At 40.0% G+C, this 16,537-nt stretch overlaps 1 long non-coding RNA gene across 7 annotated transcripts in view; it reads left to right on the top strand.

The window, feature by feature from the left end:
* The window catches only part of LOC132371801 (uncharacterized), a 192,042-nt gene that overhangs the window by 123,514 nt on the left and 51,991 nt on the right, over positions 1–16,537 (top strand). For 6 of the 7 annotated variants that reach the window (XR_009504985.1, XR_009504981.1, XR_009504983.1 and 3 more), the window contains one exon: positions 14,526–14,959. This is a non-coding gene — a long non-coding RNA (uncharacterized LOC132371801). The remainder of the gene's footprint in view (positions 1–14,525; positions 14,960–16,537) is intronic. The other variant, XR_009504984.1, reaches the window with a different exon arrangement.

Here is a 16,537-nt window from a genome sequence, read left to right on the forward strand (position 1 = left end):
CCATAGACTGGGTGGCTTATAAACAATGGAAATTTATTCCTCACAGTTCGGGAGGCTGGTTTATAGAAAGCTGTCTTCTCGTTGTGTCCTCACACGGTAGAAGGGGCAGGAGAGGTCTCTGGGGTCTCTTTTATAAGAGCACTGATCCCATTCATGAAGGCTCCACCTTCGTGACTTAATCACTTCACCAGAGCCCCACCTCCTAAAGGCATCTTATTAAGATTTCAACATGTGAATTTGGGGGGAAAACAAACATTCAGTCCATAACAGATGAGAAGTCCTTTCATTTGCTGATTTGTCAGAAGCACATCTGAAGAATTAAGTCAGAAATGCATTTAGCCAGGAAAACGTTTAAATGAGGGCGTGATAACTGCAGTGGGTATTGGGGTTTGGAAACACTAACCCTCAAAATAACTTGGCTGGGAGGGATAAATTGGGAGATTGGAATTGACATACATACACTACTACATATAAAATAGATAACTAATGAGGACCTACTGTATAGCACAGGGAACTCTACTCAATACTCTGTAATGACCTATATGGGAAAAGAATCTAAAAAAGAGTGGATATATTATATGTGTAACTGATTCACTTTGCTGTACAGCAGAAACTAACGCGGCATTGCAAATCAACTGTACTCCAATAAAAATTTAAAAAAAAATAACTTGGCTGGGAAGAAACAGTGAGCTGACATTATTATACAAAGACATGCTTTCCAGCTGTGGAGGCTATAGTCATTCATCATAGAACACCCCAAGACACTCTTCTAGCTTTGTTGCTAGAAGAAAAGATGCATCTTGTGAAACATGCAACTTAGTCATTAAAAAAAAAAAATCTATAGAAGTAGTGGTAGTTGTTCCTGATCTTTAATACAAGTATAAATGTGCATATGCTTACTTTTTAATTTCTTTTCTGCCCTTAGACATAGGAATTTCTGAAAGAATCTCCTGTTCCTTCATTTCTATAACTTTTATTCCTTAGCGGATAGACCCTCATACTTCTCCCTGTTCTTGTAAGAAGCATCTCATATTCTCCCTTCCCATTTCCTTTGTGGAAAAAAGCTCCAAATTCTTATTGATCATCCCTTTCTCGTATTTGTCCCATAGTTCCTGAAAATGCATAGTAGATACCATGAAGATGGGAAAAATCAGATGTTAACTAATTAGTTCTTTAACTTCCCTCACACAAGGGGTATCCATTTGTATCTCAGAAGAAACTCTGAACTGATGTTTCCAGTCTTACCGTTCCCTCATTTTACTCGGAAAAAGCAGCTGTTTCCCTGTGACGAATCCCTGGAGATCTTCCCCAGAGGTCCCCACAGTTAGGGCCGGTTGCTCCCATGTGATTGAACCTAACACAGAATCTTCTCAGTCTATCCTGATCTCTAGTACAATACTAGAAGCCCCAAATCTATCTTGAGAATTTGCAAAGTAGTACTGTTGCATATTAATTATCCTTTGTGTAATGGCTTAGATGTAATTGAGGAGAGTAAAGATCCTCTGGTATCTGACCTCTGTATTCTGTAAGTTGTTTACCAGTTTAGAGCCTCTGGACTGTTCTAGATCAAAGAGCAGGCCCTCTGAGGCCATGCCCTAGAAGCAGATGTGGAGAGTGCTGAAATGTCCTGAGCTCCGAGGATGCAAGCTCCCAGAACATGCTTGTAATTTATTTCTGGTATTGGTCAGAACAAATATCATCAGCTTGTTCCATGTGCCCTTCTGTCCATACCCACTTGGAATGTGTTGAGTGCGGCTTGTCAGTAGTCTACTGAAAAATGATGGGCCTAAAAGGACACTATGACTGAGAATTTAGAGCACCGTCACACTGGTTCTGGGACCTGTCATATCAGTTGACTGCTACTGTTGGATGAGAGAAAAATCAGCAAGTTTTATCTTTTCCTCTGGAGGAAATACCTTGTATGGATGGTCCCAAAGAAATGAGACGGCCATGGTGCAATGCTGGTGATGTTAAGTACACTCATGTAACCCAATGCTGGTTAACACGTAGAACATTTCTTCACCTAGGTTTTCTCATGCCCCATCCAATCAGCCTCCACCCCCACTGGCAAACACTTTCTGATTTATATCACTGTTTTTTCCTGTTCTTGAACTTCATCTAAATGGGATCACAGAGCATGTACTTTTTCGTGTCTGGCTTCCTTCACACAGCAGTTTCATGTTGTTTGTACCCTAGTTCATGCTTCCTTTATTGCTGGATAGTGTTCTGTTGTATGAATGGACCCAATTCTTTGATCCATTCTCCTGGTGATGGACATTTGGATTGTTTTCACCTTTTTGGCTGTTATGAACATTAAGCTACTATGAACAAGTCCTCTCTCTCTCAGTCTCATTCCTTTTTGGATTTAGGCTTAGTTGATGGACCAGACAGTAGATCTGTGTTTACCTTTATAAGAAACTTCCAAACAATTTTCCAAATAATTATACCATTTTATACTCCAACCAGCAGTGGATGAGAGTTCCAGATGCTCCAATTCCTTCTTAACAATTGTTGATTGTCAGTTTTTCTAATTTTAGCCATTCTACTGGATGGCAAGTGGTATCTCTTTGTGATTTTTCATGTGCATTTCCTTGATGACTAACATGTTCTTATTGGCCACTTGTATACCTTCGTTCAGTCTTTTACCCATTTTTATTTTTCTTGTGGCCATTTTAAAATTGGATGATGAGGACTTCCCTGGTGACGCAGTGGTTAAGAATCCGCCTGCCAATTCAGGGGACACGGGTTCGAGCCCTGGTCCTGGAAGATCCCACGTGCCACGGAGCAGCTAAGCCCGTGCGCCACAACTACTAAGCCTGCGCTCTAGAGCCCGCGTGCCACAACTACTGAAGCCCGCGCCCCTAGAGCCCTTGCTCCACAGCAAGAGAAGCCACCGCAATGAGAAGCCCGTGCACTGCAATGAAGAGTAGCCCACGCGCAGCAACGAAGACCCAATGCAGCCAATAAATAAATAAATAAATTTCTAAAAATTGGATGATGATGATGATGACGATGATTGGCTGCATGGCAGGCGGGATCTTAGCTCCCCAACCAGGGAATCGAACCCGGGCCGCCTGCAGTGGGAGCTCGGAGTCTTAACCACTGGACCGCCAGGGAAGTCCCTATTATTATTGACAGGAAGGAGTTTTTTTTCCTATGTATACTCTGAGTAAAATTCTTTTGTCAGAAACTTGTAATGCAAATATATTCTCCCAGTCTGTATCATTTTCTTAAAAATGTCTTTTGATGAGCAGAAGGTTTTAATTTTGAAGTAACTTAATTAATCAGATTTCCTCATATATTATCAATACTTTTTGTTTCGTAGGTAATCTGCCTCTTCAAGATTGTAAAGATATCCTTCTGTGTTTTCTTTTAGAAGCCTTATAGTTTTAGCTTTTATACTCTGGTCTATGATCCATCTCAGATTAATTTTTGTGTACTGGGTAAAGTAGAGGTTAAGGCTCATTCTTTTGCATATGTTTCTTCAGTTGTTCCAGCATGATTTGTTGACAAGACTTCCCTTTCCTCATTGAATTGCTTTGGCACCTGTATTGAAAATTGGTTATCCATGTATGTGTGAGTCTATTTCAAAGGAACCCTAAAGAATGTTTGTGCAGACCACATGTGGCATGCACTTAAGTCTAGGAAATAACAGTTCACACTGGTCAACCTTAATAAGCCTCAAGTGACTGACAGTCTTGAACTTACATATCATGGAACATTTGCATCAAAGGTCACTAACAGAAACTTTGCAGGGGCCATTTTGGGGGCCATTTTTTGTTTGTTTTATAAAACTAACCCAGCTGAGGCCTCTAGAAGTTCCAGCATTCCCACACTGAAGGTCGGGTTCTTATCTGCACAGAAGTATACCATCAAATCTGTGCGATCCAACCTGAGCCTGCAGGCAGCTTCAAAGAGAACTAAATATTTGAACTTCAGTTTTCTTATTTGAAAACTTGGATATGCATGGATTCAAAATGACTGATTTTGGAACTCATTATAATTAAGTGTGGGTCAGACAAAAACATACTACTCTTAAGAAAATTTTTCGTAACGTAAAGAAACTTGTGACGAAAAAGTTGTTTTGCTGGTTTGTGCATATTGTACACTAAAATAGATCTGCTGACTTTAAATAAGTCTTGTCTACGAGTAGAATCTCTGCTTGGAAAGGTTTTTGTAAACAGTTTTATCTAGCGTTTTTACTTGAATATGGTTAAAAACCATCTTCTTTTCAGAGAGTCCTTGATTTGAAAACCGAAGGATGAATAGAGTAGGAAACACACCGCATTATTCCATTAGAGGGGTAGAATAAATGCTGCTTATCTCTTTTTGACACCCTGAATTTTCGAGTACTAGAATTCGTGTTTTCATGGTATGGCAGCGCAGGAAAGTGGCTGAGCGCAGGACTCTGACGCTGGACGGCCTGGGTTGGAACACCAGCTCTGCGGGTCCCCATAGGCGAAGGAGTCAGCCCCTCTGTGCTTCTCCCTAAAACCGGCAGAATCAGAGCGCCTTCCTCAAGTTCAAGGAAGGCAGGAGGCTCAGAGCTGTGCCTGAGTCAGAGTGAGCATCATGGGGACTGTTGGCCGGTAGTAATATGATATTACTTTTATAATAAAGGTGCACAAGAAAAGGAAATCTTTTTAAAAAGAAGAAACTAAAAAGCAAAAGTACATTACTCTCCTACGGTCCGGATATCTCACTATTTGTAGCATGCTCCCCAGTCGATTGAACTGGTCAGGTTTTACTGTTAATTTCCATTCTCCCCCCCAAAAGGATGCTGAATTAAAGGTTTTTCTTTTGAGCTTCTTGGGAGGTGTATGCCCTGGAAATACAAGAGGTGCTTCATACTAATTACTAGAATTCCTTTTGTCGCTACAAAGAGACTTTACAGGGAAAGATATTCTTTGAGTTCGCATCTTCCTCTCCTCCTACTTTGCTTTGAGCTCAAGTAAAACACAACAGTTGCTCACTTGAAATACCACCTCCCCTAGCCTGTGTTTGGACTTGTACCGCTGTGCTCAATTCCTGGCCCCTGTTTTTGCTTTCTCTAGCAATTTCCTGGCCAGAGCAGGAACTAGAGCCGAGTCTGGGAGAAGCGACTGTGACAGGCCTGTTTTCCCACCCGTGCTTCCCCGCACGACTCTGGAAGGAGGGGTGTGTCCGACCCTCAGTGTAATCCGTGTGCCCATTTAGCAGGGTTGGAGATGCCCGTAAAGCAAAATCCAGCTCAGACCAAACACGAAGGTTGCTAATGTGTTGTTAATGGTGTTGAAATATGACATTTTGGTGATACCTACAAACCAGGTTTGACTATAGACTGAAGTGTGAGCTTTCCACACATTGTCACAGGAAGGCTGTCATACGCCTTGGAAGCATCTGTCTTCGTTGTACCATACGTGGTTAAGGCCTAAGGAAGACTGATGTTATTACAGCTGACTTACCTGACCCTACTGTATTGAAAGATGGACTTCTCACGAGGTCCAACTCGGTGTCGTCGGGTTTGTGTTTATGTTCCCAGTGTTGTTTGGTAAATGCCGCAGAGGCGCAGAGCGGTGGCATGTGGCTGTCACGATTTGACGTCCGGGAGGTCACTTTCTGCTGAGCGTGGCTGCTCCCTGCCGTGCCAGGCCCCTCTCACCTCTCGGCAGCCCTCTCCCTGGTGCTCGTTCTCACTCCTCGGTCTCTGTAGCTGTCCCAGCCTCCCGTGCACAGAGAAAACAGACACCAAAAGGTGAGCTCACTCAGGTTCTGGCCCCAGTCGACACTTCCTCTGCACCCGCCTTGCTTTCCTTGCCTCCTGCTCCAGTGGAAGAGGAGCCCTTCTCCGTGTCCACGCTCTGGACCTTATCCCCTCTCACCTCCTCAGAGACTTTCTCTCTCTGACCTTTACCTGCCATCCACCACTGACTTTCTCCCATGCGCGTGTAGACCTACTCAAGGCTTACCAATTGAAAACAAAACCACTGGCTTTCATATTGCCTTCCCTTTCGCTTACTTCTCCACTCACTTCTCCTGCCAGGGCCAAATTTCTTGGAAGAACTGTGTGCATTTGCTTCCTTCATTTCCTCACCCTTGCCCCCTTCTCAGGCTACTCCAGTGTGGCTTCTGCACCTGTGACCAAGTTGATATTGCTCTGGCCAAAGCTGATAGTTGTCTTCCTATCCTTCTGTTGCCACATTCGCCAGATATATTTAGCATTGTATCTACCGTGACCTGTTTGATGTCCTCTCCTTTCTGGCTTGCCCTGCCCCTTTGCCTTTTTCTCCTCCTTGCCCTTTGCAGGTTCTTTCTATCCACCTCTGAGCGCCATGCTTTGTATTCAGATGCCAACTGGACATTCCCACTTGATATCTTGCTAGTGCCTCATAGCCAACAGATTCCAAACTGATCCCAGTTACCCAAGCTTGAAACCTGTGATTTACTGCGCCTTTTCTTTCCTCATCTTCCAAATCCACAAAGAAACAAAATCTGGTCAAAATTCCACATCTCAACCATTCTCAAATCCATCTACTCTGTCTCCAGTGTGTCCGTCTTGGTTACCATCACCTTTGACCTAAATTACTGCATTTTAGCATCCCTCTCCCTGCTTATTGATGTTCTTCCCCAATCCATTCTCCCGACTGCATTCAGAGTGATGCTTCTGAAAAGCAGCCTCATCGTGTCACTTCTCTGCTTGACTCTCACCCGATTCTGTGATATCCTGTACCCAACTTGATCAGGGCCGTATAGAGTATGTGTCCTCGTAAACAAATCATCAAACACTAGGATTCACAGGGGGACGCAGAAGAGAGTTACTTCCCCCTCCGCACAGCAGAACCTAATGAAAATCCCGACTGGACATCACTCACCACTGCCCTCCAAGGTTCCTGATCGTGGGCTTCATATTCCCGCCACCCTCCCCCACTCACCTGGTCATGCCTCCCAGCCCCATCCGCTCCTACCTGTGGTACTGCTACTCCATTTACCACCCCCGTATTCAGAGAGCGCAGCTCTTCGCTGAATGTTCTGATCCTTGAGTTTCATCCCTGTCTTGTCTTAGTTTGGGTTCCCCTCAGGGCAGATTCTGAAAAGGATACAGTCTGGTCTGACTCCACTATGTAAGAACTGGGTGACCTCTCTGTGCCTCAATTTTCTCATCTTTAAAATTCCACTTTATAAGATTTAATTTCCACTTTATAGTGAAAATTAATTTGTGCATGGAGAGTGCTTTTAAAAGTCTATCTGAAGTGAGAGAGTAGCACTGACGTATATACACTACCAAACGTAAAATAGATAGCTAGTGGGAAGCAGCCGCATAGCACAGGGAGATCAGCTTGGTGCTTTGTGACCACCTAGAGGGGTGGAATAGGGAGGGTGGGAGGGAGGCTCAAGAGGGAGGGGATATGGGGATATATGTATATGTACAGCTGATTCACTGTGTTATAAAGCAGAAACTAACACACCATTGTAAAGCAATTATACTCCAATAAGGATGTTAAAAAAAATGTAAAAAAAACCCCCCAAAACTCGATCTGACCCATAATAGTAGTCAATCAAGTTTGCAACAATGATAATAATGACTACTACTGTTATTAAAAATGTCACTTCATACAGGTTTCCATCCTCAACCTACGTAGACCATATGGGAGCCCCTCTTATGTGTGCCAGTAGCATCCTATGCCTCTTTTAAATCATACTTGCTAGTTTGGTGAAGGAAGGATGATGGCGTCCTGTTCACCATTCAGCGCTTAGCCCAGTGCCTAGTATTATAGTGTACGGTATGTACTGTGTGCTCAATAAATATTTTTTGAATGGAATTAAATGACTTGTAAAAAGAGTATTCCAAATATTCTATACTTCTTACCTTTAATAAGCTGCCTTTAAAATACAAAGCATGCCTGTTAAAAAATAAAACATGACAAACAAAACATAACTGTGCTCCAGGGGTTTGTCTTTAAATCCAGCATCACTGAGTGGGCCTGGGCAAGCTCTCTGGGTGTCGGTGTCTCTGGAGCAGCTCTGCCTGAGAGCCTTTGTCCAGTTCCAGAATTCTTCAGTTCTCTGATAACAGTGCACAGTAAGGATAGAGTACGTTTTTAGGACACTCAGGGTTTCCCTCATAGTTATGTTTTTTCCTGTTAGCTGGTGGGAAAATGTCATCTTGTTTCTTGGGCTTGCAGGTTCTTTCCTAGTCCTGGGGAATTTTTCAAGCTGGCTATAATGAGAGGGTCTCAAAGAACCACAGAGAGGTCTGGTATGTTCTTTTCAAGTTAAACATAATGTCCCTTCTGATTTTCACTTCTGATCGTCTCTGTTTCTGAGCTGACTTCTATAATTGTATTTAAAGATGTATCAGAAATAAGGTCTATTTTATTTTGATGCCTGCACCCTTGACATCCTTTAACCTGTGTTTCCTGCCAAGTCAAAAGCCTTCTTCAGAACTACTAACTCTAATGACTTCTTTCTTTCTTTATTCTTTTCTCTCTTTCTTTTTTCCTTTAATGCTATGTGTACACACACACACACACACACACACATATTATTAAATTGTGGTAGAATACATACAATGTAAAATTTACGATCTTAACCACTTTTAAGTGTAATGGCATTAAGTACATTCACATTATTGAACAGCCATCCCCATCCTCCATCTCCAGAACCCTCTCATCTTGCAAAACTGAAACTACATTCCCATTAAACACCAACTCACCATTCTCCCTTCTCGTCAGCCCCTGGCAAGCACAGTTCTTTCTGTCTCTGTGAATTAGACTACTCCAGGAACCTCATATAAGTAGACTCAGACAGTATTTGTCTTTTTGGGACTGGCTTATTTCACTTAGCATGATATCCTCAAGGTTCAACCATGTTGTACCACGTATCAGAATCTCCTTCCTTTTTAAGGCTGAGTAACATTCTGTTGTACATATAGACCACATTTTTGTTTATCCATTCATTGGATATTTGGGTTGCTTCCACCTTCTGGCTATTGCGAATAATGCTGCTATGAACATAGGTATACAAATAATTCTTTGAGACCCTTCTTTTAATTATTTTGGATCTAATGATTTCTTGAACCTTCTTTCTTGATGCTTCTGTTGTTGTCACAAACTCTTGCCTTCCTCTTTTGGCCACTTATCACCCCTCGCCCATCAATCTTCTTTGCCATTTTGCTAATAACGAACATCCTACTGTCAAGATTCTCATGCTTCAGTGTGGCCCTCGCAGAGCTGCTGCTATGTGGAGAAAACAGTTTGGCAACTAAGAAGTATTATTCGTTCCCACCTCCTGGACACCCACCAATTCCTGCTATTTTCTGAAGACATACCAGTGGTTCCTAAATTTTTTAAAAAAGACACCTTAGTGACAGGGCAGATTTTTGTGGCTATTGACCTTCTATATTTTGAAATTTAACTGTTCATAGTAGCATCTTCTTGATGTATCAGTCCTATAGTTGTGATATTGATATCTGTTTTTCCTCCTGAAAACAATATATGACAATCATAGAAAACTTGTATAGAAAAAATGTTACACACAATAGCACTATCAAAAAGCAGACACTGTTAACATCTTGATGCATATTCTTCTGGTCTTTTTAATGTGAATTTTTATCTATTTAAGATCATATTGTCTTGCACTTCTTTTTTGCACTTAAAGTGTAAGCATTCTCTTGTTAGGTCTTTGTAAATAGTTTAATTATTTTATATGACTGAGAGATATTTACAGGGTGTTCATTAGGTTAAATAACATTTTTCTAATTATAAAAATAATGTTTCTCATACGAAATGTCAGATATCTCAGTATTGCAAAGAAGTAATGAAAATCTAAGTCCTCTGCCCACCCCTTCTTAAGCTTTTTAAATGTATTCTTTTCCAGTCTCTCTCTGAGATTAGCTTCTCTTCACCCCCGCGCCCCCCACCGTTTGTCTGTCCCTCTCTCCATTGATATCATATTTATATACAATTTTATATCCAGCATTTTTACCTAATATTATATTTTGTGATTTCCAGTGTTGTTAAGTGTTCTCCAAAAACCATGATTTAAACATATGAATTTGCTAATTTATTTAGTCACATGCTTTCCTCCAATTTTTGATGTTTAGGTTGTTTCCCGTTTTATGTTATTGTATGTATGTCCTTGTATAGTTATCTTCCTGTGTATCTGTGATTGTTTCTTCAGGAGATATTTATAGACATGTTATCAGTCAAAACAGTTTGAGGGTTTATAAAAAGATATTGCTGATTTCCTGAAATGATTGTCTCGCCTCACTTCACCTGCTTTGCTCTTTTTGTTGTGCATTTTTGTGAATCTGATTGATGAAAAAAACCTTGGTGTTTGCTAGTGAAATTCAATACTTTTTCGTGTTAATTGACATTTTATATTTTGGGGTGAATTGTTTGTTAATATCTTTTACCTTTTACATTTATAATAATGTAAAATATATTATCCTCTTGCAAGTATTTTATTTTTTGTTTACCTTGCAGTTTTGTCTGCTGGTTTTGAAGCTACAGATTTTAATATTTTAATGTTGTCAGATTGAGTTGATTACCTTGCCTTTTGTTGCTTTTTTCTCCATTGCTTTTGTAAAGCTAAGACTTCTTTTCCTATCTCAAATTCAGAAATATATTCTTCTAATTGTTTCTTTTTCTCCCCTTTTACATTTAACTCTTAATCTCCACAAAATTAATTCTGATGAAGGTTATAAAGTGGGAGCTAATTTTATTTTTTCAAGAATATTATCTTGTTCTCATGTTTGTCCAAAATCCCAGTAAAATTGAGATGAGAACCAAAGCAAGTGCTTTTTTCTTATCTTAGTGCCTTGCTTTTTTCCCACTGAGAAAAATGAGGAGGCTGCGATATACCTGTGGACAGGATCAGAAGCTTTACTTCTCAGCTCAGAACTTGCCGTGTCTCTTGCCAGCTCGGGAAGTGTGATGCTCCACGTGGGTTGGTGGGGGACAGTGACAGCAGCGATAATAAGGGATGGGGGCCCATGAGCTGGGGACTAAGTAGCCCAGAGTGAGCCTCTCAAAGTCTTGACCCCATTTCAGTTTTCCTCGACTAAGATAAGCTACCAGGGCTCAGCTCATTGGAGGCTTACTTGAACCTCAGGTTATAGCTGTAAGGCGGCATGTGGTGAAAAAAGAGTCCTAGCCTGGGAAAGTCAGAGAGCTTGGGTCCAGTTTCAGCTGTCAGTCAACTATCTGTGTAACATAGGAAAGTCTCTTAACTTCTCTAATTTCCTGATTTATAGAATAAATCTGAGATTTAGTCTCAATAAGTTATGGTCTCGGCAAGTGGCAGAGCTAGGTTGTGCTATGACTTTGTTGGGGAACATTTCTTGGTAACTAGTTCATCTTTCCTTATTAATCCAGTCAGCCAGTATGGTACCAAGTTTAGGAAGAATATCACAGTATCACGTAATACTCCACCTTGGGGCGTTTCTGCTTCTTACCATTCCTGACCGTTCCTAGTCTATTTCAAGCTTCCCTTCTGAGAGTCTTCTGTCTTCCCTAATAATTTCTTCTCCAGCTACCTCTTGTGTTTAAGAATTAAAAAAGATGAGCTAGTAATCAGGAAACACTCAGAACTGATGTTTGTCACTGACCTTGCCCTGCCACTTGCCTGGGGTATAAATTTTTTTAAAAAGCTGAAATAAAGATATGAAAAGCATTTTGAAAAATGTGAAGCATTAGGTGATAAAAGTAATAGTTATGAGGTACAAATACCTGCTCTCAACCATGTTAATTGTTTTTATTGGTATTAATAAATTATTATTTATTAACAAATTAATAACAGAAATTGCGTTGAGAAACAAAACAGTCACAGGCCAAACCTTTTGAATTTCAAATATGTTTATGTTAACATACTCTGTTTTAGACAACCAGCAGAGAGACTATGGTCAGGTAGTTTTTATATGATGAAGTCATCTATCAGTCAATCCATTACACTTTTTAAGGTGTTTTAATGTTTATCTCCCACTTTTTGGCTTCCAGAGTAAAATACCTCAGATGAAAATTTCTGTGGTGTTGACGTTTTCCTCTTGAGAATGTATTTGCTGTAATAAAATACAGTAACCACTTGAAATCTATAAAACTTGTGTGAAGTCTGGATAAACCTAAACAGTTTTTTCTTTGTGCTCCAGGAGCACACAGCACTATATATTAAATAAAGCACAAATATTTATACATAGCTGCAACTGTGTTTCATTTCATTACAATTATGTCTTGCCTGATCTTCAAATAACATGAAAAATCATCTTTAAAATAAACCTTGAATGGTTATGATCTTCACAGAAACAGTTTCTTTATTAATTAAACTTTTGTTTCTCATAGTGCATTGCTTTGATCTCGTAATATTTTTTAAAACATCCTGAGGGTTTATTTTCAAGGCTTCCAAATGAATTTTTATTTCTTAAAAGCCATAATATATTCATGGCTCAGTGAATCCCAAAGACAGTATTTTTAAACTCCTGTTAAGTTTATTTTTCTTAGCACGCTAGTCTGCTGCATAATTTTCTTTGCTCTATGGGTCACGTGATTCCTCCCGTCCATAACACACGCACTTAAAAATTTCACTTCCTGATTGAGCCATCAAGATTATGTAAAATGTAAATCAGTCTAAATACCTAAGAGCAGGAATTTTAAGGGAAAAATGCTGTTTTCTTTTTCTGTTTCATTATTGATGCCTAAAAAATCGGAGTGTGTGTTTGCCTATTTGTATTTGGAAACTAGAGACTGTTAGGGTGTTTTTTTGTTTTTGTTTTTGTTTTTGTTTTTGTCCCTTCCCTTTCAGATTGCATCAGAGTTTGCTTTCATTATGAAAATAAAGTACCAAGTAGATAGAACGTAGGAGTGGTGTAGTTGCAGGACTGAAATCAAAATGGTTCCGATTACTGAGAGAGCTGTTCATTTACTTATTCTTTTCATGATCTGAATGGAGAGTGCAGCATCTCTCGAAAGGTAACGATTTGATATTTCGGAGTTGTAAATGGTCATTTAGCCTTTCTGCGGCCTGATATAAATGAAAGTAATTTCTAGCAGGCCGGATGACACTTGGTTTATCATGAATCTAAAAATCCCTCACGTTTTCTCAAAGCAGTTTTGAAGTTGTCATAGTAACGGCATGATATTTGGAGGGTCTTTTTAGTAGTTCTTTAGCTAGAGTTAATTAATTTTATTAACCCTGGACGTTTTTCTTTTTATTCTTCTCCGACAAACAAGGGCCATAATTGCTCAAGTATGTATTTGGTGTTCTTTATTTCTTGGTGACTATAGTTTGAGGACTTGATGTTTTGCAAGTTGTTTCAGGAAAGGAACGAGAGTGTTATCAATTGATTTCAGATAGTTTAAACTTGGGTTTTTAAATACTTCTCTGTAAAATTGCACGACCGTTGTAGGACCAGAATTTAGTTTTATTTAAAGAGATGGGGTATGGGAGATGTTCGCTCAAATTTTATTGTGACTTACACAATTAAATTGTGTTGCAACTATCCTCTTTTTTTTTTAATTCTGCTAGGTCCAGAGTAAGAATTGAAGAACACAGAAGGGAAATGTCAGACTTACAGGAGAAAATTATTTCTTTAAAAATGCAACAGTCAGATACAATACCAAAATTGTGTTCCACAAAAGAAAAAGAAATGGATAAATCTGACTTTATCAAAATTGAAAATGCAACAACAGTGCTCTTTGAAACTCTAAAATACGCCAAAATAAATTATCCTCTAGGAAAGTTTGTGGGAATTTTTTTATTGGGAGAAAGTAGGTCAGGATCTTCTGTTAGCAAAGCTCTGTGGCAGAAATTCTTGCCAGTATGGTGATCGGTGAGGAAAGAAGCCCCTCTTGGGCAGGGAGAGGGTCAGAAGAAAGAATGGTCTGTACTGGGTCTGGATGCTGGGACTTGAAAAAGTATCAGATGTTGGATGCTTTTGTTTTCTTGTAAAAGTGATCAGAGAGATGTGACACTTACAAAAGGTATCATGTGAGTTCTGTGGGCTTAATGCTAATGCCAGTATCCCTACTGTTGTGTGGAGTATTTGTTCAACCAGAGGTGGTTCAAGACAGTCAGGGTAGCAGCATGTGCAGCCAACAGCAGTAAAGGTGCTAATACACGTCCAGTGATGTCAGGAGTTACGAGACAGCAGTTTCAAAACACTGCAGTAAACAAGGTCGTGGTGTCCCGTTTTGCTGGAAGAAGGTTTGTTTTTATGAGCTGGACAGTACATGGATGAAGTAATTTTTCAAAACAAACATCAAATTTATATGTTGGGTTTTTCTTCCTACTTTTTGGATTTAAAAAAAAATTAACCAGGTGAGATTTAGTAAGGGTTACATTTTTAAGCAGAATTATACTTTTTTCCTGTTTTGTTTTGTTTTGTTTTTTTAATTGATTCTCTGTAGTTTCCACAGAGGAAATGAAAATACTTCTGATCTAGGATTCTTAAATGCAGTTTTAGAGAGCAAGATATGACCCAGCACACGGCAAATGCCAATCACCATCACCAGTAAAACACTCCTTCTAATTTTGTACCTTTCGCTCTTACTTAGGCGTCTACGTAGGAGAAAGTTAATGGCGCAGAATGCTGCTGACCGCGTGGTTCTTGTCTTAATACATTTTCCAGCCTTGAACCTGAGACTGCCAGAGGCTCAAGTCTCTGAATGCTCGTCTGAGCCGTTATCTGCTGGTGGCCTGGTTCCTGAGCTAACAAGTGGGTGTCCCAGGCATGCGTGTGGTAATAGCAGCAGTGGTGCCACGTGGCGCCCAGAGGTCGCCTTGGTCTGTCCTGGAGATTCTTGGTCCTCGCTGAAGCTTCTGAGTTGAACTGTGAACTTGGGGCATCCTGAGAAGCGCAGGCATTTTGGAGTTCCACAGCAAACCTGGATGTTAAGTGTCAACACAGCTTATAAAGTGAAAGCTGGGGCCTTGAGGAAGGGAATTACCCTCATCTCGTCCGGACCTGCTTACTGTGCTGGAAAACAAAGTAAGTTTTGTTTGTTTTTAGTCAGTCTCTCCTACATGTTTTTCTTGCTAACATTATTAAACACTCAGTATCTGGTAAATGCCAAGGTTTTTTTTTTTTCCTTTTCATTGGGAAGTAGGAGATGAAGTTTGTTAAATAGCTGATTGCTTCTTTTATCTTTTCTGTCTCTCTTCCTGTATCTAGCGTGCTGGCTGGCTTGTTAAGAGGTAGAAAGAGACTGAAATTTATCATCAATGAGAAAACAAAAAGTTCTCTTTTTTTCTCTTTTTAAATGGTTCAAGAACTTTGCCATTAATTTAATGACGGTGATACAGACAAGGCTTTTTACGAGGTGCAGCCAGGAGCACATCTAGCAAAACAGCCCCAGTTCACTGCCCTTATTTCCATTGGGAAGCAGGAAGGGTGCATGTACAAGACAGGTATGAGGACGGGGGTGTCTGCACGTGGGAACTGCAGACACTAGGTGGGAATGAATGGCTCTTGGATAAAAGGCTGTAATTTTAAAGCCTGTCAGGAAATGGAAAGGACCTGAAGAATACAAATTATTTAACGATGTTGGGAAAAAAATTTAATATAAAAATGGGATAAAATGTATAAAGTCCTAACCGAATTTTTCCTTCATGTTAGAAAGTTTCGTGCCTTGCAGATTTATAGAAAATATGTTTAATAACTTTAAAAAATAATAATTAAGAGGCTTCATCTCCTACACAGAAGATTCTGTGACATCAGCCTAATTCTGACACTTGGCCCCTGTCTTACATTTTTGTTTGTTTGTTTTTTATGCTGATCCTGTCTTCAGAGATGTTACATGGCTTGATAAATTTTTAATACAAAGTTCTGTGGTTTTGAAAATGCAAAACGAATAGAAATGCAGAGTGGTTTGTGATTTGTAATTAAAATTATCCTTCCTCATAAAATGGACTGCTTTTACCGGAGAATTTTCTTGACTTCTCTGAACTTAAAGAGTGACACTTTGAAGGTAGAAGGGGGCAGCATGTCTGTAGTGTGGCGTTGGAAAGCAGAAGTCAGGGGTCTTACTTTTAAATCTATTGTGGAATACAGTGTGAATTTAAGTTCCGGCTTCTGTGCCGTGGGAGTTCCCATTTTATCTCAAAGTGGTGATGGTAGGACTTGAGGTGTCTGTATTTCATTTGAAACACTCCAGGCTCCCTATATGAATGTCTGTGAATTATTAATTCAGCAAACATCTTTAAGTACCTTCTTTCTGTATAGTGTTGTGCTCAGAGCTATAGTTTTTCACAATTAAATTTACAGAGATTTGGTTTATAAATCAAAGATTGAGAACAGTTTGAAACAAGGGTGAATGAGCAGAGCATTACCATCGAAACAGTTTGTTAAAGATGGTGCCAAGTGAGCAGGGCTGTCCCCTTCTGAGCTGCCCCTCCTAATTAAAGGGGAAGGTGGCTGCCATCTGTCTTCTTTCATTCAAGGCAGTAGGGGGTCTGGGGTGGAAGGAAGCAACCCCCCCTCTTATTTTTCTCCCACTCTTTTTTATAGTCGGCTTTCTCTCTAGTCAGTGACCCAGAAGGTCATTGATGATCTGTCTATCTCAGAATG

The sequence above is a fragment of the Balaenoptera ricei genome, chromosome 9 (assembly GCF_028023285.1).
Source record: "Balaenoptera ricei isolate mBalRic1 chromosome 9, mBalRic1.hap2, whole genome shotgun sequence".
Classification (NCBI taxonomy): domain Eukaryota; kingdom Metazoa; phylum Chordata; class Mammalia; order Artiodactyla; family Balaenopteridae; genus Balaenoptera; species Balaenoptera ricei.